The sequence below is a fragment of the Ornithorhynchus anatinus genome, chromosome 18, assembly GCF_004115215.2.
Source record: "Ornithorhynchus anatinus isolate Pmale09 chromosome 18, mOrnAna1.pri.v4, whole genome shotgun sequence".
NCBI classification, from domain to species: domain Eukaryota; kingdom Metazoa; phylum Chordata; class Mammalia; order Monotremata; family Ornithorhynchidae; genus Ornithorhynchus; species Ornithorhynchus anatinus.
The window spans coordinates 10,986,298-11,012,870 of NC_041745.1; the positions used below are offsets into that span (position 1 = coordinate 10,986,298).

The 26,573-nt window shown below is 47.1% G+C and overlaps 1 long non-coding RNA gene across 1 annotated transcript in view; it reads right to left on the minus strand.

Moving 5' to 3' along the window:
* LOC114805452 overlaps positions 1-26,573 on the minus strand; it is a 71,217-nt gene that overhangs the window by 9,934 nt on the left and 34,710 nt on the right. Inside the window, exon 2 of the long non-coding RNA XR_003753430.2 lies at positions 20,297-20,388. This is a non-coding gene — a long non-coding RNA (uncharacterized LOC114805452). The remainder of the gene's footprint in view (positions 1-20,296; positions 20,389-26,573) is intronic.

Sequence of the window (26,573 nt, forward strand, 5' to 3'; positions counted from 1 at the left end):
GAAGGGAGTGGGAGAGGAGGAAAAGTGGGGCTTAGAGGAGATGTGCCTTCAGTAAGGCTTTGAAGCAGCAGGAGAGTAATTGTTGCATACGGGACGCATATGGGATTATTCCCACTGATGCGTCTATTCTCAATTACGGGGAAAAAATACTGCCTTAGAATACACCTTAGTATTCTTTAATAGGACAGAGAAAAGCCAGAAGAGCAAATACAACTAGGTTTTGCGTGTCTACATATTAAACTCCTATGTAATGTAACCGGCATGGTCAAATGGCCCAGGACTTTGCGGTGGGAGACCTAGGTTCTAAACCTGGTTCTTGCTGGGTGATCTTGGGCAAGTCATTTAACTTCCTCAACTGTAAAACGGGGATGAAACACCTGTCCTCCCCACCCCTTAGGCCCATGTGAGGCTGGCACTGTGTCCAACCTGACTGGCTTGTACCTACTCTGTCCCTTAGTACTGTTTACTGTGTCCGAATACATAGGTATATATAATTTATTTATCTATTTATTTATATTAATGTCTGTCTCCCCACCCCCCCAGACTGTGAGCTAGTTGTGTGCAGGGAATGTGATTGATGTTATATTGTACTCTCCCAAGCACTTAGTACAGTGCTTTGCAGACAGTAAGCGCTCAATAAATACGATTGAATGAGTGTCCGGGAGTTGTAATAGTTGTATCAGCAGTAGTTGTAGTAATAATAGTTATAATAATAATGACATTTGTTAAGCGCATATTGCGTGCCAAGCACTGAACCAAGCACTGGGGGAAATGCAAGATAATCAGGTCCCACATGGGGATCACAGTATAAGTAGGAGGGAGAACAGGTATTTAATCTCCATTTTGCAGAGGAGGGAACTGAGGCACAGAGGAGTGAGGTGACTTGCCCAAAGTCACAAAACCAGACCAGCGGTAGAACCCACGTCCTCTTACTTCCAGCAGCCACGCTGCTTCCCTAATAATACTACTAGCACTAGTAGTACCAGGAAGAGAAGTAGCTGCATTTAATCATTCATTAGTATCTATTGAGCGTTCATTAGTATCTATTGAGCGCTTACTAAGTGCCAAGAACTGTACTAAGCACTCGGGAGAGTCCAATACAAGAGACTGAGCAGATACATTCCCTGCCCATAACAAGCTTACGGTCTCGAGGAGAGGGGAGACAGACATTAACATGAATAAATGAGCAATTTATAGATACATTTACCGAGTGTCCACAAGGTAGAACTACCACGTGAGATTTCCCAGTGCAGGATTCTACAAGAACAGGACCCCCATGTTAGAGAAGATGCCCCCCTTCCTTGTTCGACAAGTTCTCCTCTAGGAGAGCTGTGTGAACAGTGAAAGCTACACCTCCATCTAAGGGACTGTAGTCCAGATTTCTGTAACCTGATTCTCCGAGACGCGTTGAGCACAGATGCTAAGACATTAAAGGGATTTTTTCCCCCCGCCTAGGAAATGGACGAAACGTAATTCTTGTGGCGCTGACGGGAAATAGGACTCAAATCTGCCAGCCAGAAGTGGGGTTTGTGCGTGGGGGGGATTCCCATAAAATCTAAGAGGGTCCAAAATGCCTGGCTTGTCCAACTGTTTCGCTTTGCCGCGGCAGAGAGTCAGCCTTTCACATGTGGCTCCTTTCGTCATTTAGAGATGGGTATCGTAATTATTATTGTGAGGATGATGGAATTTGTTAAGTGCTTAATCCCTGCCAAGCACTATACTAAGCGCTAGGGGAGACGCGATGAGATCAAATCAAACGCAGCCTCTGTTCCACGTGGGGCTCACAGTCTAACATAGAGGGAGGATGGGGTGAGAAGCGGCACGGGCTGGGAGTCAGAAGGACCTGGATCCTAATCCTCGCTCTGCCACGTGTCTCCTGTGTGACCGTGGGAAAGTCGCTCAACTTCTCTGTGCCTCAGTTACCTCATCTGTAAAATGGGGACTGAATACCTGCTCTCCCCCTTCTTGGACTGGGAGCCCCAGGTGAGCTAGGGATCGTGTCCTACCCGCTAAGCGTAGTGTTCCCCTCCCCATCCTCCTTGACTCCTTCGCTTAGGACCTGAGTCCATATGGAAACCTCCAAAAACAGTTCCACAATTTCAAGCTCAGGAAAGGGAAAGAAGAGAAAGAAGAAACAAAGTTTTCTAAAAGTGACCCTTCTCCTCCTCCTGCTGGCGGGAAGAACCCCGGAGAACGTCACGGACCCGTGAAACTTAATAGCCGCCTTCGACCTTCCGAGGAACTGGTTTCCATTTTTAGATAAGCCACAGCTTTAAGGGATCTATAAGACCCAATCCCAAAGGGTAGAAAACTTGCCTTCCCCCGGCAGACTCATCATTAACCCATGGTCCGGGAGCTAAAAGCTACAGCTTTATTCGCAATTAGCAATCCCGTCCGAGATGAGCCACCCTGTTTATCAAATCATTAGCGGCGACATCTGGGTACCGAGCAGCTTCGACACAACCAGCCCAAGCCCCCAGCGCCTCTTCCTTGAGCCCATATCTGGAAACTCAGTCGTCACAAGGACACAGTTACTGGGAAGCAGCGTAGCCTAGTGGATAGAGCCCGGGGCTGGGAGTCAGTAGGACCTGGGTTCTAATCCCCGCTCCGCCACTTGCCTGCAGTGTGACCCTTGGGCGAGTCGCTTCACCTCTCTGTGCCTCGGTTACCCCATCTGTAGGGATTAAGACTTTGAGCCCTATGCAGGACATGGTCGGTGTCCAACCTGATTAGCGAGTATCTACCCCAGCGCTTAGTACGGTGCCTGGCACATAGTAAGCGCTTAGCAAATACGACTATAATTATATGCCATGGTTTTGCTTGATTGTGTTTGTGCATGCATGTTGTGTATGTGCACACATGCAGGTGCCCAAATGTGTCAAAGTGTATATGTGTTGCCCTCCAAGTCCCAGTGGGAACAAGACCAGAGGGAATAAGAGAACGCACACTCGCCTGCTGTGTGGCCTTGGGCAAGTCATTTCACTTTTCTGGGCCTCAGTTACCTCATCTGTAAAATGGGGGTTAAGACTGTGAGCCCCAAGTGGGACATGGACAGAGACCAACCTAATTTGTATCTACCCCAGCGCTTAGTACAGTGCCTGGCACATAGTAAGCACTTAGGAAATACCACAATTATTATTTTCAAGTGGCACGGCCCAAGCTTCCAGCACTATTATCCGTTCCCTCGCACACGTTCTCGGTTCCAAACCAAGGCTCATCTGGGGCTCTGGTTGGAACGTGCCATCATCAGCGTGTGTATACGGGCGGGTGTACCTCCGCGTGTGCACGTATGTGCCTGTGGGGAGATGTGTCCGTGCACGAGTGAGTTTGCATGAGCGCGTGCCTGTTGGAACACCCTTCCCGAGCAGACAGATTCCAGAGATTTTCCTGGAAAGTTTCCAAGACCAGAGGAAGTCACCCGCTCGGTATCAGCCTCCCGAGCAGCTCTGAAATTGGGCTGCTGCCAGGCTCTGTTTCGGAGCAATTCATCAGTAGCGTTTACCGAGCGCTCCCTGTGCGCAGAGCATTGTACTCAATGCTCGGGAGAGTTCAGTAGAGTTACTACTTCTGATTCCCAATCCTGGGCTCTACCTACTGAGCCGTGCTGCCTCTCTTTATTTAAAAAAATCTACCCCAGTGCTTAGCACAACGCGTGACACATAGTAAGCATTTGATAGATACGGTACTGACAGTGACAAGAACAAAAACAACAATAGTGATATTAGGATATATGGCCTGCAACGTATGCCTGCCTCACCCGATGAAGGATGCCCGATGCCCTTTTTTTAGTGGTATTTGTTAAGCGCTTACTATGTGCCAAGCACTGCTCTAAGCACTGGGGTAGATAGAAGGTAATCAGGTTGGACACAGTCCATATCCCACACGGGGCTCACGGTCTTAACCATCATTTTCCAGATGAGGTAACTGAGGCCCAGAGAAGTGAAGTGACTTGCCCAAGGGGGAATTGTGTCTAATTCCTCTGTGCCTCGGTTCTCTCATCTGTAAAATGGGGATTAAGGCTGTGAACACCGTGTGGGACGGGGACTATGTTGTCTTGTTTCTACTCCAGCATTTAGATCAGTGCGTAGTAAAGTGCTTAACAAATGCCACAAGTATTATTATTATTACTACAGTCTTAATTCCCATTTTACAGATGAGGTAACTGAGGCACAGTGAAGTGACTTCCTCACGGTCAGAGCAGGGCGGACCTGGGATCGATAATAACAATTATGGTATTTGTTTAGTGCCAATCACTGTACTGAGCGCTAGGGTGGATATAAGCAAATTGGGTTGCTCCCAATCCCTGCCCCACAGTGGGGCTCATAGTCTCAAGTCCCATTTTACAGAGATGAGGTAACCGAGGTTCAGAGAAGTGACTTACTCAAGGTCACAGAGCAGATGAGTGGGAGAGGCAGGATTAGAACCCAGGTCCCTCTGATTCCCAGGCCTGGGCCCTATCCACTAATAATAATAATAATGTTGGTATTTGTTAAGCGCTTACTATGTGCAGAGCACTGTTCTAAGCGCTGGGGTATACAGGGTAATCAGGTTGTCCCACATGAGGCTCACAGTCTTAATCCCCATTTTACAGATGAGGTAACTGAGGCACAGAGAAATTAAGTGACTTGCCCACAGTCACACAGCTGACAAGTGGCAGAGCTGGGATAGATCCCGCTGCTTCTCAGGGTGAGAATTGCCTTCTTCTCCCCCCTGGTTCCCCAGAGTAGGAGGAGGATGTATCATGCTTGAATGGGAAAAGTGAGCCCCATCTGTAGCAGCGTGAGCATGGTCAGAGGTTGTGGGTTCTAATTCCGACTCGGTGAAGCAGCGTGGCTTAGTGGATAGAGCACGGCCCTGGGAGTCAGAAGGTTATGGGTTCTAATCCTGACTTCACCATTTGTCTGTTGTGGGACCTTAGGTAAGTCACTTCACTTCCCTGGGCCTCAGTTCCCTCATCTGTCATATGGGGATTGAGACCGTGAGCCTCACGTGGGGACAGGGGCTGTGTCCAACCCAATTTGCTTCTATGCACCCTAGTGCTTAGTACAGTGCCTGGCACATAGTAAGTGCTTAACGAATACCATGATCACTATTATTATTATTCACTTCTCCATGGGCCTCAGTTCCCTCATCTGGAAAATGGGGATGGAGACTGTGAGCCCTATGTGGGATGGGGACAGTGTCCAACCTGACTGTCTTATATCTACCCCAGGGTTTAGAACAGTGCTTGGCACATAGGAAGCGTTTAACAAATACCATTATTATTATTATCAGTGTTATTATAAAGCCACTCTCCCGAGTCGGAGCTCGCTCGAAGACCCCTGGCCGAGACCCCCAGGAGCGGCCCGGGCAGGGGGCGAGGGGAGGGGAGGGGAGATGCGCCCGCGATGTAATTAACACGGTGACAAGTTGTTTCCCCCTTGGAGAATTACACCATTAGCTGCTTCAATTGTGCATGAAATATAAATTGCATTACTCCGAGGCATCGTGTCTAAGCAGACGCAGCGCCGAGTGACGAGCTGATCCTTGCGCTCCTCTCGCTTTCTGGCCCAAAAGATCCCGGTGGCCCAGTGGCCCGGTGGCCCAGGGTTAGCAGATGCCCCAGACCGAGGCACGGGGGTCCCACATTCCGGATAGAGAGATGGATCATCCCCTCCCTGATTTTTCCCCGACTGCACTGCCTCCTTAAGGATGCAAAACATTCGTTCCTCATCTTTTCCCCCACCCCTTTCTTCTCTCCTCAATCCTCTCTCCCACCGTCCTCCTCCCTCTCCTCTTCACCCATTACCCTCCTTCACTCATTTCCTCCACCTTCCTCTTCTTTCTTGCTTCCTCCCCATCCCTCCCTCCTTCCTTCTCTCCCTTTTCCCTTCCCTCCTCCCTTCTCTCCCTTTTCCCTTCCCTCCTCCCTCTCATTCCTTCCTTCCACCTCCATCTCCCTCCTCCTCACCCAATCTCTCCCTCTTCCTCTTCTCCCTTGCTTTCTCCCCACAGCCCTCCCTCCTCTCCCTTTTGACTTCCTTCTTCCCCTCTTCCCTTCTCTCCTCCTCCCTCTCCTTCGACACCTCCGCCCCTTCCTCTCCCCTTCCCCTTTCCAACTCTTTTGCTCCCTCCTTTCCCTCTCCTTGCTGGGGGCTCCTCCCCTTCTCCCTTCCTATGCGCCTGGCACATGATAAGCGCTTAACAAACACCTAAAAATTTTTTTCTGCAGCCCCCTGCAAAAACAATCGCTACAAACCGGGGAAAATAGGGAATATTCTTGTTTGTTCTGTTTGCTTTATGGTACTTGATAAGTGCTTACTCCGTGTCAAGCCCTGTTCTAAACACTGGGGTAGGTACAAAGTCAATTAGGATGGACACAGTCCCTGTCCCACCTGGGGCTCACAGTCTGAAGTAGGAGGGAGAACAGGTATTGAACCCCCATTTTACAGTTGAGGAAACTGAGGCTCAGAGAAGTTAAGTGACCTGCCCAGGGCCACACAGCAAGCAATTGCCAGAGCAATCGGCAGAGCGGGGATTAGAACTCGGGTCCTCTGACTCCCAGTACTCTTTCCACCAGGTCATACTGCTTCTTCAGACCCCTTCAAAGAACAGCTGCTACAGACAGGGGAAAATGGGGAAAATTCATCAGCCCCCTGCAAGAACAACTGCTATGGATAGGGGAAAATGGGAAAAATTCTTTCCTGTTTTGTTTGTTTTATGGTACTTGTTTAGCACTGTTTTGTTTGTTTTATGGTACTTGTTTAGCAGTGTCAAACACTGTTCTAAGCACTGGGATAAGTACAAGTCAATTAGGTCGGACACAGTCTCTGTCCTGCATGGGGCTCACAGGCTAAGTAGAAGGGACAACAGGTATTTCATCCCCATTTTCCAGTTGAGGAAACTGAGGTACAGAGCAGTGAAGTGACTTGCCCAAGATCACACAGCAAGCAATTGGCAGAGCCGGGATTAGAACCCAGGTCCTCCGACCCCCAGGCTCCTGCTTTTTCCACTAGGCTACGCTGCTTCTTAGGATCCCTTCAAGAACAACTTTTACGGAAAGGGGAAAAATTCTTCAGCCCCTGCAAGAACCACCAGTACAGACCGGGGAAAAATGAGGAAAATTCTTCAACCCCCCTACAAGAGCAACTGTTGGAGACATGGAACTCCTGCTTCCTGCCCAAACAGAAAATGTGGTTTAATTGGGCTCGCTGGCTGGAATAGGAGAGTGAGCGTGAGGCTGGGCCGGCTGTTGGCTGTTAGGGGGCTCTCTGTTTATTAGAGACTAATTACCTATTGTGGTTTTCCTGGTTGTCGCGCTGTGAACTTTGAGAGCTAAAGGACGAGCCAGGTGAAATTTGTTAAAGGAGCTGTGGGGTTGTGTGTGTAGGGGGGAGGTGAGGAAGGTATCTGACCCGAGTTAATAATAACTGTGATATTTAGTAAGAAAGGGAACAGGTATATCATCTCTATTTTTCTATGGTATTTGTGAAGTACTTACCGTGTGTCAAGCACGGTAACAACGAGGAAACTGAGGCGCAGAGCAGAGAAGTGACTTGGCCAAGGCCACATGGCAGGCAAGTGGCCGCCCCGGGATTTGAACCCAGGTCCTCTGACTCCCGGACCGATGTTGGTTTTACTAGGCCCTGCTGCTTCCTTTGTACCAAGCGCCGAAGTAGAGAAAAATTACGGTATTTGTTCAGCTCTTACTATGTGCCAGGCACCGTTCTAAGCCCTGGGGTAGACACAAGGCAATAGGGTTGGAAACAGTCCCTGTCCCACACGGGGCTCATGGTCTTAATCCCCATTTAACAGATGAGGGAACCGAGGCCCGGAGAAGTGAAGTGACTTGCCCAAGGTCACACAGAAAAATGGTGGAGGTGGGATTAGAACCCAGGTCCTTCTGACTCCCCGGCCCATGCTCTACCCACTAGGCATTGCTCGACCACAAGTATTTCACCCCCATTTTACAGATGAGGAAACTGAGTTTGGTGCAGTTGTCTGGTTTATAGAAGCAGTTGTTCTGGGATGGGAACACCACACTCGAGAGACCCCGGCCAGAGACTCTGACAACAGAGTCCTTTTCCCTTAAGGAATTAAGGATTGAAATCCCAGTCTGGAAGAAAAATACAAATCCTGGTTTGATTTGGAGAAAAGGGACTAGACTGGAAGAAAAATACAAATCCTGGTTTGGTTCGGAGAAAAGTCTAGACTGTGAGCTCGTTGTGGGCAGGGAATGTGTCTTGTATCTACCCCGTCCATAGTACAGTGCCTGGCATGTAATAAGCACTGAACAAATACGATTAAAAAAAAAAAAGCCAGCGCTGGTTCTTTCTCTACAATAAAGAGAAATGCTTAAAACACCCAACTCTGTCGAAGCCACGAGGTCAAGAGCAAAGAGCGAGGGAAATGGGGAAAGGCAACTTTGCATCCATTTTACTGTTGGTTCATCCTTGACCACAAGCAAATCATTCGAAAAGTGAATTTCTATGTACCGGAAAGCCAAGTTAGCAGAACTGGTTCTTTTTCTTACCTGGCCTGCTTTGTGCATGAGGAATGCTTTTGTTGAACACCGAAGCACCCACGCCTTTATACTCTGAATGATTTCCCGGTGACTGAGAGATCCTCTTATCTTCTGTGTTCTTATGCCTCACCCCACAGATGGTTCAAATCCTTATCTCCAAGCTTCTCTCTGGTTGTTTTAAACTTGTCTCGGGTTTAAAGGGGGCACCGCCAACCATAAAAACCAAGCTCCTCTCAATCATTTTCCCCTCTGTTCAGTAAGGGGCTGCACCAGAGGTTGGAATGAAAACTATTTTGAAATCCAATTTGTAGTTCTTCCTCTAGACAACTTGATCACCCTTGGCCCCTTTGCTTTGGGAGGGAAAAGATCGTGGGTTCTAATCCTGATTCAATAGTATTAATTGAGCGCCTACTATGTGCAGAGCACCGTACTAAGCTCTTGGAATGTACAAATCGGTAAAGATAGAGATAGTCCCTGCCCTTTGACGGGCTTACAGTCTAATGGGGGAGACAGACAAAAACAATAGCAATAAAACAAAAACAAGCCACTTGTCTGCTGTGTGACCATGGGCAAGTCACTGCACTTCTCCGGGCCTCAGTTACCTCATCTGGAAAATGGAGATTGAGACTGTGAGCCCCAAGTGGGACAGGGACAGTCTCCAACCCGATTAACTTGTATCCGCCCCGGCGCTTAGTACAGCTTAACAGATACCACAGTTATTATGATTAATATCGTGAAGGCCTTACAGGTCACATAGCAAACAAGTGGCAGAGCCGGGATCAGAACCCATGACCTTCTGACTCCCAGGCCCATGCTCTATCCACTCGGCCAAGCCGCTTCCCTACATTGACACCAGCTCCAATTTCAAAAGAAAAATGATTTCTCAGGCACGCTTCGCCCTCCTTGCAGTCCCATCCTTCTGAGCTAAGCATCTGACCACCTGGAAGATTTACATTTAATGGGCTGGAAAAGAGGATTTCCAGCAGCGTGGCCTAGTGAGAAGCAGTGTGGTCTAGTATACGGAGTCCGGGCCTGGGAGTCAGAAGGACCTGGGTCCTCTTCCCAGCTCTGCCACTTGTGTGATGTGTGACCTTGGGCTAATCACTTCACTTCTCTGGGTCTCAGTTACCTCATTTGTAAATGAGGATTAAGATTCTGGGTTCCGTGTGGGATACCATTCACCTGAATTCACTCTGGTGCTTAGTACAGTGTGCGGCACATAGTGAGCACTTGACAAACACAATAATTAAAAAAAAAGAGTGGAGGTGCAAGAAGCTGGAAAGCATGACCCAGAAGCGGCGTGGTGTAATGGAAGTGCCCGGGTCTGGGAGAAAGAGGACCTGGGTTTTAATCCTGGCTCTGCTAACTGCTGGCTATTTGACCTTGGGCAAGTCACTTAACTTCTCTGTGTCGCAGTTCCCTCAAATACAAAATGGAGATTCAATACCTGTTCTCCCTTCTACTTCACACTGTGACCTCCAGATGTATCGGATGTATCAACCGAATTGAACTTGTACCTACCCCAGGGCTTAGAACAGTGTTTGACACAGTACGCGCTTAACAAGTACCACAAACGAAAAAACAGAGTGGGACCTTAGACTTAAAGACAGCACCGACTCTTTCTCTACAAAAAAAAAAAAAGAGAAATACATAAAGCCCCAACTTGGCCAAAGCCAAGAGGGCAAGAGAGAAGCCCTCTTAGCCCTCCCATCTGCCGATAACTAACTCACCATTTATTTACCCTCGAAGCTGATTATGGATTGGATTGAAGCAGGCGGAGAGAACTTATTGACATTTGCTCTTCCTCCCCACCCTCTGCGGTGACCAGACATCGGGGACCGAGCTGCAGGATATTAAAGGATTTGGCAAAGTTATCTTGGAGCGCGACATATTTATCAAAGCCTCAGCAATATTAGAAAGGCTGGCTACTCCACCTGTGTCTGTTACTTGATTAAAAAAATAATAATAATTCATCCCCTCCCAGGCTGCTGCACCGACGTAAGGGCTGAGGTGTTTGAAGGGAAGTGGGATTTGAATGTAACTTTCACGTCTGGGTTCTGGAGACGCGCGGGGCTTTCTTTGTGATAAATGATTCTGTTCCGGCGGAAGATGCCCGGTGAAATGGAGGTGGGTGGTGGTCCCTGGGAGTCGGGGAGGGGGCTTTTGTGGGGTGGGAGATGTGATTAGAGAGAGAGAGGAGCCCAAAGAGAGTTCAAGAGGAAATACAGGATCTCTGGCCTAGGGATATTAGATAATAATAATGATAATAATAATAATAATGGAATTTATTAAGGACTTACTATATGCCAAGCCCTGTTCTAAGCACTGGGGGAGATACAAGGTAATCAAGTTGGACACAGTCCCTGTTCCACACTGGGCTCACACTCTTGAACTCCATTTTACAGATGAGGAAACTGAGGCATGGAAAAGTTAAGTGACTTGTCCAAGGTCACACAGCAGACAAGAGGCAGAGCTGGGATTAGAACTCATGTCCTCCTTTCCACTAGGCCACGATGCATCATCATCATAATCATCATGACAGGAGCAGCACGGAAGCCTAGTGGGCTGCCCAGTGGCCTGGGAGTCAGAAGGACCTGGGTTCTAATCCCTGCTCCACTGTTTGCCTGTTGGGTGACCTGGGACAATTCACTTCACTTTTCTGGGTTTCAGTTCCCTCATCTGCAAAATGGGGATTGAATACCTGTTCTCCCTCCCAGTTAGACTGTGAGCCCTATGTGAGACCTGATTATCTTGTACCTACCCGGTGGTTAATAAAGTGCTTGGCACATAGTATGTGCTTAACCAGTACCACAATTACCTTTGTAATTTGCTGCTTCTGCTAGCTATAATTCATTTTCATAGCCAACTTCCCCACAAAGCTGTCAGCTGCTAGAAAGCAGGAATGCTATCAACTCTCTTGTACTCTCCCGAGTGGTTGGTGCAGTGCTCTTCACAGAAGCAATGTTTGATAAATACTATCGATTGATCGACTGACAGCGGAAGGTGCATGGTACTGAGTCAAGAGACCCAAGTTCTAGTCCTGGCTCTGCCATTTACTGCTGTGTGATCTTGGATAAATCACTTAACGTGCCTGTGCCTCAGTTTGTTCATCTGTAAAATAGGGATTAAAGAGTCAGTATCCCTCCCTCTTAGACTGTAGGTCCCATGTGGGAAAGGGACTGTACCTGATTTGATAATAATAATCATATTTGCTAAGCACTTTCTAAGTGCCAGGCACTGTATTAAGCCACAAGGAGGATTCAAGCAAATCATGTTAGATACTGTCCCTGTCCCACATGGGGCTCACAGTCTCAATCCCCATTTTAAAGATGAGGGAACTGAGGCCCAGAGAAGTGAAGTGACTTGCCCAAGGTCACTCAGCAGACAAGTGGTAGAGCCAGGATTAGAACCCAGGTCTTTCTGACTCCCAGGCCCCGGACTCTAACCATCGGGCCACGATTATCTGTTATCGACTGTACCAGTCAGCACAATACTTGGCACAGAGTAAGCACTTAATCAATACCATCATTATTTCATAAATAATTCAGTGACTGTTTCAATATGTTTAAAGAAAAAAAAATCGGTTGAGTTTGGAGTAGTATTTCAAGAGTTCCTGCATTCCCCAAACGACATCCATCTGAATGCTTAGACTTTTTTTTCTTTAAACTTTCAACTCCAGAGGTTACGCAGGAGGTGACAAGCTAAAGATGGACACTTGCCACAGCCAGCATGCATGGGGTTAATTCAGAGTGCACCTACTGATGCAAATTCATGAGCTCTGACCCTAAATTTCTCGCCTGTCCAGATAAGAAAATATACATTTCAAAAATATTTAACTTGGCAGGGTATATAAAGAGAGTACATGATGTTCTTGGGCATAAATGAGGAGCGATATGATCTATGTGAAGCAGGGTAGTCTAGTGAATAGAGCACAGACCTGGGAGTCAGAGGACCTGGCTTCTAATCCTGGCTCTCCACTTGTCAGCTGTGTGACCTTGGGCAAGTCATTTCACTTCTTTGTGACTCAGGTTCCTTAACCATAAAATGGGGATTAAAATCTTACTCCCTCCTAAGTAGACCGTCAACCCCATGTGGACCCGTGATTAGGTCTGATTCGATTATCTCGTGTTCTACTCCAGTTCTCCCCCTTTCAGGGTCACACCCGGAGAGTTCCCAGTACACTACCAGTCTTGACTACAGGAGGGAGAGTCAGGCACAGGCATATCCATTCCATTTGTAGCTTGGGCAGTGGCTAGCCAGTGGAAGGCCATCTGCTACAAGGCAAAACTCACCTGTGCTGGGCAGAAGAGGCACGGGTGAGAATCAAGCGCAAAGACTCAGGTTTACTGCGTGGTAGGAGGCAGTGGTAAACTGCTTCCGTATTTTTATCAAGAAAACTCGACGACTACGCTACCAGAAAGATTGAGGATGGAGAGCGGGGCGTTCTGGGAGAGATGCGTCCGTGGTGTTGCTATGGGTTAAAGACGACTCGACGGCATAAGACAAGACTCCAGTGCTCAGTACAAATACAACAATTATTATTATTCTTAATGGTATTCGTTAAGCACGTAAACACTATACTAAGCGTTGGAAAAGATACAAATCGATCATGTTGGACACAGTCCTTGTCCCAGTCTTAATCCCCCATTTTACAGATGAGGTAACTGAGGGGAAGAGATATTAAGCGACTTGCCCAGGGTCACACGGCAGATGAGTGGTAGAGCCGGGAGTAGAACCCAGGTCCTTCTGACTTGCAGGCCCGTGCTCTATCCACTAAGCCTTGCTGAATCTCTATCATTATTTTTATTATTATTGTTACTATTACTACTATGTGGGATAAGGACTGTGGTCGTATCTGCTTATATTGATTTTATCCCAGTGCTTATTACAACAGTTGGCACATAATAGCGTGTAATAAACTCCACAGTCAAAATGATGATGATGATGATGATGATGAACATAATCACAACAACCCCATCAGAGCATCGTCACCTAATTGTAAAATGCAAGATTCTCTTCCAGGGGAGAAATGGCTTTCTCAGACGAAAACAAAAGGGAGCTTTGGTAATTATCAGTTAATGAGATCAATAAAGACAGCCAATCTAGATAATCAGGCTGCCTTTTGGATAAAATTAGCCAGCTAGTAATGATACAAAATGGACAGCCCAGATCATACAACTGTTTACTTCCAAAGAAATAAATGGACTCTATACTGACAGGAATAATTTCCAGTACTTTAATGTTGCCCAGTTGGCCATTTTCTTATTTACAGGAAGTACAGCAAATTGATCCAACATTTCACTAAAAATAGGGGAAAATATCATACATATTTTCCCTTTAACCACGTGTATGGGCTAGTCTTGGTCTAGGTCTGGATAACCGAGTTCTGCCGGACAACGTCCGGCGATCGGCGTGGCCTAGTGTAAAGAGCACAGGCCTGGGAGTCATAAGAACCTGGCTTCTAATCCCGGCTCCGCCTCCTGTCTACTGTGTGACCTTAGGCGAATCACTTCATTTCTCTGTGCCACAGTATCTCATCTGTAAAATGGGGATTAAGAGTGCGAGCCCCATGTGGGACAGGGGCTGTGTCCAAACTGTATCTACTTCAGTGCTTGGCACATAGTAAGCTCTTAACACCATAATTATCATTATCATTATTAGCAGCATCCCCGTCGTAGGTACACGACGTGGGCAGCGGAAGCGGAGAAATACGTTAAACCTACAATCTGCAGGGAAAGCACAGATCTTTCCCCACCTGGCAAATTTATGTCTCCCACCTCTAGAACTCCAATTCCAGCGCCATGCGAGGTTGTAAGTGGAATGAATTTATCGGTGTCAGCTCATTCCCTCACGGGCAACAGTTCATGTCACAAAATCAGCCCAGATAATTTGTCACGACTGTAAGGGCAAAGAGCATCAATCCTCTCCCCTCTGGGGATCAGGCGGGACTTAGGGGAGAATCTGGGGCTTGGCAGCTGAGGAAATAGAGGTCATCGCTGACGACCTTCCCTTTTTCTCCACCCCGGCCCCTTTTCCTAACCCGCTCGTGAACTGCATTAAAACAGAAACAGTTCTCTTCCAGCCGGGTTAGAGCTAATAATAAGCAGACCTCTCTCATACAGCGCAGGGGTGGTGGGACTGTGATCTGCCCATCAGATCACAGTGGCAAGTTTGCTGGGAAAGTAAGACTCTCGGGGGTAACAATAATAATAATTGTGTCACTTGTTAAGTGCTTACTGTATGCCAGGCGCTGTACTAAGCACTGGGGTGGATGCAAGGAAATCGGGTTGGACACAGTCCCTGTCCCAAGTGGTGCTCACAGTCTCAATCCCCATTTTACAGATGAGGTAACTGAGGCCCAGAGGAGTGAAGCGACTTGCTCAAGGTCACAGAACAGACAAGTGGTAGAGTCGGGATGAGAACCCATGATTTTCTGATTCCCAGGCCCGTGCTGCTTCGAATCTAGAGAACGTCCTGGGGTCAAGAACCGACTGCACCGCCGCTGTGATCAGCATCATCATCCTCATCATTCTGGTAATAGCACTTTCGGGTGGTGTCCATCACGGTGATATCGAGGCTTGCTTTTGATAATTGAAAAAGCATCTCAAAATTGGTTCAAGATGCCAGTTTCTTTCCTCTTCCTAAGGAGGAGCTGCAGACCAAAAGCTCGGAGGGAAGTTAGCTTTGTCTTTGCAGCAGGGCAACTGCCGACACCACATTCTCCTCAAACTCGCTCCCAATGACCGTCAAGGAATGACCGTCAAGGCCAGATGTATGTGTGAGTGTGTGTGTGCATATCTTACAGCTGCGGTCTCTAAATGCCGACCCTGTGCCGAGCACTGGGGTCGATATGATACGATCAGATCAGATACAGTCCTTGTCCCGAGTGACGCTCGTAGTCAGAGGGGAAGAACGGGTGTTTACCATTTTACAGATGAAGAAACTGAGGCCCAGAGAGGTTAGGTAGCATGGCGAAGTGGATAGATCCCAGGCTTGGGATTCAGAAGGTCTTAGGCTCTAATTCTGGCTCTACCACTTGTCTGTTGTGTGACCTTGGGTGAGTCACTTCCCTTCTCTGGGCCTCAGTTACCTCATCTGGAAAATGGGGTTTGAGACAGTGATCCCCACTTGGGACAGGGACTGTGTCCAACCTGATTTCCTTGCATCCACCCAAGTGCTTAGTACAGTGCCTGACACATAGTAGGTGCTTAACAAATGCCATAATTATTATGTGGGAAAAGGACTGTTGTGTCCATCCTGATAAACCCGTATCTACCCCTGGGATTAGTACAGTGTCTGGCATGTAATAAGTGCTTAACAAATACCACAATCGCTATTATCCAGTGACTTGCTCAAGGTCACACAGCAGGCATGCGACAGAGCCGGGATAGACTCCTGACTCTCAGTCCTGGGCATGCGTACATATGTGCAGGCTTATGTGGGCCTCAGCCCAGACAATTTTTTTAAAAATTGTATTTGTTAAGTGTCTACTACATGTCAAACATTGTTCTAAGCGCCAGGGTAGATACGAGTTAATCAGGTAGGGCCCAGTCCCTGTCCCACACAGGACTCACAAAGTAGAAAGAAGAACAGGTTTTGAATTCCCATTTTACAGTTGAGGAAACTGAGGCCCAGATAAGTTAAGTGACTAGTCCAAGGTCACCCAGCTGGCAACTGGTAGAGCTGGGATTAGAAACCAGGTCCTCTTACTCCCCGGCCTGGGCTCTTTCCACTAGGCCACCCTGTTTCCCACATGAGAGAATTCTCTCAGGGGTATTAGCTTTTGATTCACTTTGTTCTACAACACTCAGGAGAAGTCTCGAGAAAAGGGTTCAGATCTGGAAAATATTAGCAATAAGACTCTGTTCCTTTATCGTAAACTTCACCTAAATTTGGTCATTATTTGGCTGTTCTGCTATTTATAGTATTCATTTACTGGTCTGTCAAGTCAGCTTAAGTTTCCAGTTTTAAAGTATTCCTTATGATATGCTCACACTTTTAGGTTTCATGAAGATGTTTCCTTCCCCTCTAACATTGGTCCTGGTAAAAAGATTTGAGGAGCTGGTTGTTCTTTTTTTTTTTTTGAAAAACATCTCAAGAGGATTTTAATGTAGTGTGCTTTCTTTGTGGCAAAAGAAAAATAGAACTTACCAGCTGGCATAGGAATATTGGGAAGATTGGGGTTCTCAGCTGAAGGAGGAAGTTATGTGGGTCTAGTGGAAAGAGCACGGGCCTAGGAGTCAGAGGACCTGGGGCCTAATCCTGGCTCTGCCACTTGCCTCTTGTGTGGCCTTGGGCAAATCACTTCACATCTCTTCCCCTCGGTTTCTTTGTCTGTAAAATGGGGATTCAATAGCTGTTCTCCCTCCTACTTAGATTGTAAGCCCCATGTGGGACAGGGGCTTTGTTTGTTTGTTTGTCACACAAAAGCCACAAAACAGAAAAATATTGGAGCTGGATTCCTCTGACTCCCAGGCCCAGGTTCTTTCCACTAGGCCACACTGCTTCCTTCTAGCAAATGCTAAGGGGGAGACAGGGAGCCAGTTGTTTGTGTAAGGAGGTGAAGAGATGGAGAGTGTGAGAACCACCAGACTCAGCTACAGGGGAAGGCCCAGAGGAAAGAAACTTCTTGTGGGCAGGGAACGTGTCTACCAACTCTGTTATACTCTATTCTCCCGTAGTGCTTAGTACAGTGCTCTGCCCATTCATTACAGTCAGTCTCTCTAAACTGCAAGCTCATAATGGATCTCTGTTATATTGTTATATTATACTCTCCCAAGTGCCTAGTACACTACTCCGCACACAGTAAGTGCTCAATAAATACAGTGGACTGACTGCCCACCGTAAACGCTCGATAATGATCATTGATGATGATGGGAAATGATACTTTTACACTTTGAGCTGTGGCACCTTGGCCTCCCGGAATTATTTCCTTAACTGGATGTTTGTTCAGGGAATGATTTCCTTAACTGGAGGCACCCTCCTCCTCCATTCTTCTCCTCTGGCCCCCGGCCCCCCAATCCCCGTCCCTACATCATCCATGTTTTAGACATTGGCTTTCCTTATCATTTCCCATCTTGGCATCCCAACCCGGGTGTCCGAAAGCTCGGCCACTTGCCTGCTGTGTGACCTTGAGCAAGTCACTTCACTTCTCTGTACCTGTCACCTCATCTGTAAAATGGAGTTTAAGCCTGTGAATCCCAAGTGGGACAGGGACTGGGCCCAACCTGATTAGCTTTTATCTATCCCAAGGATAAGTATACTGCCTGGCATATAGGAAACACTTCACAAATACCGGGCGGGGGACGGGAGGACACAGGCTGGGTCACAATGAGCAGCTCTTTTGGAATTCAGCACAGCAGTGTCTGAGGAATCTCAGGGGCTTCGGCCTGGGGTGTGGGAACATCCTCATTTCTTAGAGAGAGGGATGATTCCGGGGATATTTATCACTTTTGTCAAAGCCTGAGATTCAGCCTGAGCTCAACCCTGGAACTCCCAGAAAGTTTATTATCTCCCAGCTGGGTGAAAGGCAGTCATCCCTAGCATTCACCTCCCACACTGCTTCCTGGCTTGTCTCAAGAGGCACCAAGCCTGAGGCCTGTCCAAGACAACAATGGTAATATTAGTAATAATAGTTATATATTTATGTCAATGTCTGTCTTCCCCTCTAGACTGTAAACTCAGTGTGGGCAGGGAACATGTCTACCAACTTTGGTGTACTGAACTCTTCCAAGTGCTCAGTTCAGTGCTCTAGTGCCAACCTTTTCACTTTCTCACTGTGCCTCGCTCTCGCCTGTCTTGCTGCCAACCTTTAGCCTGGATTGCCCTCCGTCCTCTAATCTGACAGAAAACCACTCTCCCTCACTTCAAAGTCTTATTGAAGGCACATCTCCTCCGAGAGGCCTTTCCAGACTAAGCCCCACTTTTCCACATCTCCCACTCTCTTCTGCATCACCCTGACTTGCTCCCTTTGATCTTCCCCCCTCCCAGCCCCAAAGCACTTATGTCCATCTCTGTCATTTTATTTATTCGTATTGCTGTCTGTCATCCCCCACTCTAGACTGTGAGCTCGTTGTGGGCAGCGAATGTCACTGTTTATTGTTGTATTGTACTTTCCCAAACGCTTAGTAAAGTGCTCTGCACAAGTGCTCAATAATTACAACTGAATGATTGAATGCTCCTCACACAGTGACTAGATATCTCTGCCTATCTATACAAATATATTCATACTCACTGTGGACAGGGAACAATGTCTACCAACTCTCTTATATTGTACTCTCCCAAGTGCTTATTATTCTGCACCCAGTAAGTGCTCAATAAATATGATCGATTGATTAAGGGCATTTGTTAAATGCTTACTATGTGCCAGGGACTCTACTAAAGCCCTGGGTTAGATACAATCTAGTCAGGTGGGACACAGTCCATGTCTCACATAGGGTTCCCAGTCTTAATCCCCATTTAACAGAGGAGGTACCTGAGGCCCAGAGAACTGAAATGACTTGCCCAAGGCCACCCAGCAGGCAAGTGGCAGAGCCGACTACAGTACCCCGGTCTGCGCTCCAGCCCCTAGACCACTCTGCTTCCCACTGCTGCTTGATTCATTGCTGCCGACATTGTGCAAACTCTTTTGGAAACGCTCTAAACAGCTTCTCAGAATGCCCCACATTCGGCTGGAACGATGGGGCCCTTGGAGATCAGAGCTCATTATTTTAATAATAATAAATACTCCACGCACAACTTTTTTCGCTTTTATCCCAATCAGCGATCCCTAAATATAGATTCAGGAATGGGCTGAGGTGGCTGAGAACATTATGGAGGAACTCCATACCTCGTCTGGAGTATTGTGAGCTTCGATTAGTTCATATTTGTCTTACTATCCTCAGATAAAAGGGGCTTTATATTTTTCAGGGCTTTATATTTTGGAGACAAAAAGGCCTGGGTAAGCACAAGCCCTTCTAATACTCTTAACGCTAGCGACGATCAGACTCGGTCTTTTGCAAGGGATGAGGGGGTGCATGAGATTTATGATCAGCTTATTTGGGAAGATAGGTACACGATAAGGGTGAAGACTTTTTCTGACTGCTTGGGGCGTAGTGGGTAGAGAGAGCACTGGTCTGGGAGTCAGAAGGATCTGGGTTCTAATCCCGGCTCCGGCACTTGTCTTCTGCGTGACCTTGGATAAATCACTTAACTTCTCTGGGCCTCCGTTCCCTCATTTGTAAAATGGAGATTAAGACTGGGGGGCCCCCTGTGAGACAGGGACAGTGCCCAACCTGATTAGCTTGCATCGACCCCAGACAAGTGGCAGAGCCGGGGTTAGAATTTAGGTCCTTAAGACTCCCAGGCTTGTGCTCTATCCATTAGGCCACACTGCTTCCCCTTTTAGACCTGGACCCTAGAGTTTAAGACTTTCATTTGAGCTGGAAAGTTATTTAGTTGGGTCTATTTTCTAGACTATAAGCTTGTTGTGGGCAAGGAATGTGTCTACCACCTCCATCATACTGTAATCTCCCCAACGCTTAACACAGGGCTCGGCAACAAGTAAGCACTCAGTAAGTACCCCCGATTGATCGATGAATTATTTGCAGGTTGCTCTTTATTCGTCAGATCACTGCCCGTGGTTTTCTCTTTCTAACCTAGGCAGTCAGCTTGTTGCATGCACGAGTCTCGCTGTTTTTCCTCTCTGCAAACTGCCACGCACAATTTTCACACGCTCCGGTGCCATGGAAAGGAAACATTCGGAAAGACAGAGGGATAGAACGCTAAGGACTGAATCCCGCAGATCGCACGAACCTGGTTTTGCCCGCATCTGTGACAGCAGCGATAGTAGTCCTGTTGTAGGAGTGCCAGGGCTGCCAGGGTCTGCCAGGAGCCTGAGAGAGAAACTGAGGGAGAGGGAGAGAGGGAGGAGAGAGAGGACCCTGGGTTAGGGATGCCTGATATCACAAGTCTTCTGAGCCTTTCTCTGGGTGGCCGAGAGATCTCTCTGATCTCCTGAGACTCCCCGTATGCCTCCCCACCCCAAGGAGCCTCGCCCTAATAATAAAAACTGATGGTATTTGTTAAAGGCTTACTATGTGCCAGGCATTGTACTAAGCACTGGGGTGGCTACAAGCAAATCGAGTTGGACACAGTCCCTGTCCCCCGTGGGGCTCCCAGTTTTATAGATGAGGGAACTGAGGCCCAGAGAAGTCAAGTGACTTGCCGAAGGACACCCAGCAGACAAGTGGTGGGGCCGGGACTAGAACCCAGATCCCCTCTTGACCCCCAGGCCTGTGCTCTATCCGCTAGGTCACACGGCTCCAGCGTGAGCTGAATGCATCTACTCTGCTGTCAGCACATCATTAAGTGCTTAACAAATAGCCTATCATTACTATTGCTAATAATAATAACGATAATTCGGACTTCCCCGAGGCACCGCGGCTGCCAGAACAGCCTGGGACTTCTGTTTTGGAAACGGCTCCGTTTCCGACGGGAGAGGAAGATGGGTTCGGCTTCCGGGCCTTTCTACCAGTGCCATATTCTGCACGAGCCAAGGCTGCATTCTGCCAGTCGGCCTGTGGCAGTTTTATGATGTGGGATGAAATCTGCCGGGAATTCTTCCGAAACCGTCCAATTCATTTCAATTAGTGGCGCGGTTTCGCATACAATTTTCCAAGCAGTCTAGCCGGGAGGAAGGAAGGCCGCTTTGACTGCTGAGGTATCCAACTCATCCTTCTGCCCAGAGCCCTTCGATAAGCACTGTAGCACGGACCTGGGAGTTAGAAGTCATGGGTTCTAATCCTGGCTTTGCCACTTGCCTGCTGTGTGACCTTGGGCAAGTCACATCACTTCTCTGGGCCTCAATAACCTCATCTGGAAAATGGGAATTGAGACTAAACTATTGCGGGACACGTTCTGTGTTCCAATCTCATTGTCTTGTATCAACCCCCCGTTTAGTACAGTGCCCGGCACATGGTAAGTACTCAACAAATGCCATAATAATAATAATTATTATTATTAGAAGCTCACGAACCCCCCCAGCCCAATACCAGCATTCACTCCTTGCACGGACCCCTCCAACTGGCGAATCTTTCAAAAGGCCCGAAGCCCACTGAGAGGTAATCGATGAAGGGTGATTTTGCCTTCTCCGTGGAGACTCGGCTTCATTTGATGGTCATTTCTCATCGCCTTTCCCCGTGCCCGGCTTCTGGTACTGCCTGCTTCTCTAGATCCTGTCTGTCAGTTTCAATCAGTCAATCCATCGATGGTTTTTACTGAGAGCCCGCTATCGTATAGAGCACTGTATTAAGCACTGGATAGAGCTCAATCGAGAAAGCGTGAGAAAAGAGAAAATATGAGAAGTGACATGACCTGGCGGAAAAAGCACAGGCCTGGGAGTCAGGGGACCTGGGTTCTAATCCTGGCTCCACCACTTGTCTGCTATGTGATCTCAGGAGAGTCACTTCACTTCTCTGGTCTTCAGTTACCTCATCTGTAAAATGTGGATGTGAGATCTGTGTGGGGCGGGGATTGTATCCAATCCGATTATCTTGTATTTACCCCGGTTCTTAATACAATGCCTGGCAATAGTAAGTGCTTAATAAATACCATTATTATAGGAGAAGTCACATGGCCTAGTGGAAAGAGTGCCAGCCTGTGAGTCAGGGGAACTAGGTACTAATCCCAGCTCTGCCACTTGTCTACTAAGTGACCTTGGGCAAGTCATTTAACTATTCTGCACCTCGATTACTTCTTTTGTAAAATGGGGATTCAATCATTCGTTCAATAGTATTTGTATACTGTTAGTATACAAATAGTATACTACGGGCAGAGCACTCTACTGAGCACTTTGCTGCGTGCCTTGGGCAAGTCAATTCATTTCTCTGGGCCTCAATTCCCTCGTCTGTAAAACTGGGATTAAGACTGTGAACGCTACGTGGGACAGGGACCGTGTCCAACCTAATTAGCTCGCATCTACCCCAGTGCTTAATACAGCGCCCAGCACATAGTAAGAGCTTAAGAAATCCCATTAAAAAAACCAACAACATAAAAAAAGAGTACTGAAGAGACTGAGGAGCAAATGTGAACTCTGGAAGGAAGGGGGAGGTAAAATCTTCAGCTGGTCAGCTGGCAATTGAGTGTATAACTTTGTCCTTTGGACTGTAAGCTCATTGTGGGCAGGGAACATGTCTACCATCTGTTATATTGTACTCTCCCAAGCGCTTGTTACAGTGCTCTGCACACAGCTCAATAAATACCAATGATAGATCAATCGATAAGCCGAGGGAGAGGCCTGAAGTGGCGAGGCTGGAAGAGGTGGTTTGGTCAGGAGGACGAGGCGAAGGAGGATCGATGTCTGGGTGAATTATTCATCTCAAAAATGAAAAAAAAACACCCTTGTGGGTCCACAAAGCATATTCAGCACTTTTCCCAGCGATGGAAAGAGATGGCTGCCTCCCGGATGTCTTTAAAGGATGTCCCTTAGCTAAAGTCGTGCTTGACACACACCAGGGGTGCTGCTTCAGCCCCTGAAGAGAGTATGTTTATTCCCTAGATGGTTTTCTAAGATTAGATGCTGTTAGCCCTTCGGAATCTCAAAGGCCATCCTCCATCGTTCCTTCATTCAATTGTATTTATTGAACGCTCACTGTATGCAGAGCACTCTCTTAAGCTCTTGGGAGAGTACAATAGAACAATAAAAACACACATTCCTGGATAGCTCACACTGTGCTCTACCCTTCTGAGGGACATACACACATACACAGACACACACACTCACCCATCTGGTCTGTAAAGAATTATTTAACACTAGTTTTTCCACAAGCCAAACCTCAGATCTGATTCAACAAACCCAATCCCCAAGGTGGTGGAAAACTGTCTACAAGGCCTCTTTCTCCCTTAAAAGTTCCTCGATGTGGTCTAATGGAAAGCGCACAGGCCTGGAAGCGGGGAGACTTGAGACTTAATCCTATCACTTGTCCTGCTGTGGGACTTCGGGCAAGTCTCTTCACTTCTCTGTGGCTCAGTTTCCTCATCTGTAAAGTGGAGAATCAATGACTCTTCTCCTTCCCGCTTAGCCTGGGAGCCCCATGTAGGACAGGGACTGTGTCTGCCCTGATTATCTACCCCAATGTTTAGAACAATGCTTGGCACATAGTAAGCGCTTAATAAACACCATTATCACTACTGTTATTATCACTTTGCTGCTTGCCTGCTATATGTCTGTTGTGAGAGAAAGGAGAGAGAGGCCCAGTGAGTAGATTGGTATTAGAAGAGCAAAGTGTGTGGGCTGGGTTTTAGTATTACTTCTACTATTAATAATTATGGTATTTGTTAGGTGCTTACTGTGTGTCAAGCACTGTTTTAAACACTGGGGTAGATACAAGGTATTCAGGTTGGACACAGTCCCTGTTCCACATGGAGCTCACAGTCTTAACCCCCATTTTACAGATGAGGTAACTGAGGCCCAGAAAAGCAAAGTGACTTCCACAAGGTCACAGAGCAGGCATGTGGAGGAGCTGGGATTAATAATAATAATAATAATGTTGGTACTTGTTAAGCACTTACTACGTGCAAAGCACTGTTCTAAGCGCTGGGGTAGATACAGGGTAATCAGATTTTCTCACATGAGGCTCACAGTCTTAATTCCCATTTTACAGATGAGGCACTGAGAAGTTAAGTGACTTGCCCAAAGTCACACAACTGACAGGTGGCGGAGGTGGAATTAGAACCCAGGGCCTTCTGACTCCCAGGCCCGTGCTCTACACGCTGTCACACCAATCTCAAACCTCTCCCACTACTGAGCAAAGCATACATGTTTTTCCTGACAGGCTCTGCTTTTGTCTTTTCCTTCCCTCATGGTTCAGTCCAAACACCTCAATCATTCTGGCATTTTCATTGATTCAAATTAAAAGTCATACTGATAATTAATGCCCAGTCCTCTCTGCCTGTCTCCTACAGGGTTGATGGATTCTTAGTGTCAAAATAATAACCTTACCACATGCAAAGTTGGTGAACTTCTGAAATTTCAGATTCAAACAACCTAAGCTTCATAGTTCTTTGGGTTTTGGGTGGGGTTTTTTTGTTCAATGTGCCAGGCATTTTACTAAGTGGTGAGGTAGATACAATCCATGTTCCACATGGGCCCTCACAGTTGTCATCCCCATTTTACAGATGAGGAAACTGAGGTATAGAGAAGTGACTTATCCAAAGCCCCTCAATAGACAAGTGGCAGACTGGGTTTAGAACCCAGGTCCTTCTGACTGCCAGGCCTATACTCTGCCCACTAGGCCTCATTTATTCTCTCTATCTGCTCACTCTTTATCCTCAGCACGACCCGATCCACACAGGAACCCAAAAAATCACAACCTCGAACATGACGAAAAATGGGTTTCTCATACTCTGCACTTGTGGGTCACTAAGTGAAAAAATAAGAAATTCAACATCACCTCTTCCTCAAGGGATTTCAACTTTCTTTAATGTATTTGTTAAACTCTTACAGTGTGTCAGACACTGTCCTGTGCACTGGAGCAGGTACACGTTAATTAGGTCGAGCACGATCCCTATCCCACATGGGGCTCACAGTCTAAGTAGGAGGAAGAACAGCTATTGGATCCCCATTTTACTGTTGAGGAAACTGAGGCCCAGAGAAGTTAAGTGAGTCATCCAAGGGCATACTGCAAGCAATTGGAGGAGCTGGACTTAGAACCCAGAGTGCAGTGTCATGTCCAGGACTGGCTTTTGGGGGGAGCTGGAGATGGGTCACCCCCTCAGAGCTCAGGGTTAGAAGTCACGGAAGCTTAGTGTGGTTGGGAGGCAGTGGTGTGGGTGTCCCGTTGGAATCAACTTGACCCAGAGGATGGAGCAAAGGCCCGAGAGTCTGAAGGACCTGCGTTCTAATTCCGGCTCCGCCTCTTGCCTGTTGTGTGACCTTGGACAAATCCCTTCACTTCTCTCTGCTTCAGTCACCTCATCTGTAAAATGGGGATTGAGATTGTGAGCCCCCCATGGGGCAGGGACCGTGCCCAACCTGATCTAATTGTATTCACCCCAGCGCTTAGTACAGTACTTGCCATATAGTAAGCATTTTAAAAATGCGATCATTATCATTATTATTATTATTTCTTATCAGCCAGGGCTCTTTCCATAAGCTTCCTTTTCTCAGTGATGTGCCTGGGGATTTCCCAGAAATTTCCTTTCTCCTCAGAGCTTCTCAGGCAGAAAAAAAAAAAAATCATTGCCGGGAAGTTCCCGAGTTCATTCCTCTGGTGCACACCGCTGTGTAATCGGACGACTATTAAATCCTCTTCAATACCTCATCAGCAGGCTCACTAGTATAATTAAAAGAAAATCCAGCTCGAGCTCTTTCAAATAGGATCTAATTTAATTGGGGCATTTTAATTTCTCCCTGTCACTCTAGTCCAGCTAGGGGCAACCCTGGAGGACAGCGGCTCTCTATTTGCTTAAAGGACCACCGAGGTCTCGGTCCTTATTGGTATAATAATAAGAATGATAATAATAATAATAATAATTATGAGAGTTAGAAGGCCCTGGATTCTAATCCTGGCTTCAACACTTGCCTGCTGGGTGACCTTGGGCGAGTTGCTTTACTTCTCTGGGCCTCCGTTACCTCATCTGTAAAATGGAGATTAAGAATGGGAGCCCCATGTGGGACAGGGACTGGGTCCAACCTGATTAGTGTCTAACCCAGTGCTTAGTACAGTGTCTGGCACATTGTAAGTGCTTAACAAATACCATGAATCTATGTTCTGCACAGTTAGTGCTTACTAATATGATTATGTTGTATTATATCCTCCCAAGCACTTAGTATAGTGCTCTGCACACAGTAAGTGCTCAAAAAATACAACCGAATGAATGAATGGGAGGGGTGGAGTAGGGTTGAACTGATTTTCCTTTAAGGAATTTTTTATATTAATAAATAATAATAACAGTATTTGTTAAGTGCTTATCATGTGCCAGGTGTTGTCCTAAGCACTGGGGTAGATACAAGATAATGGGTTTGGACACAGTCCCTTTCCCACATAAGGCTCACAGTCTTAATCCCTCATCTGTAAAATGGGGATGAAGA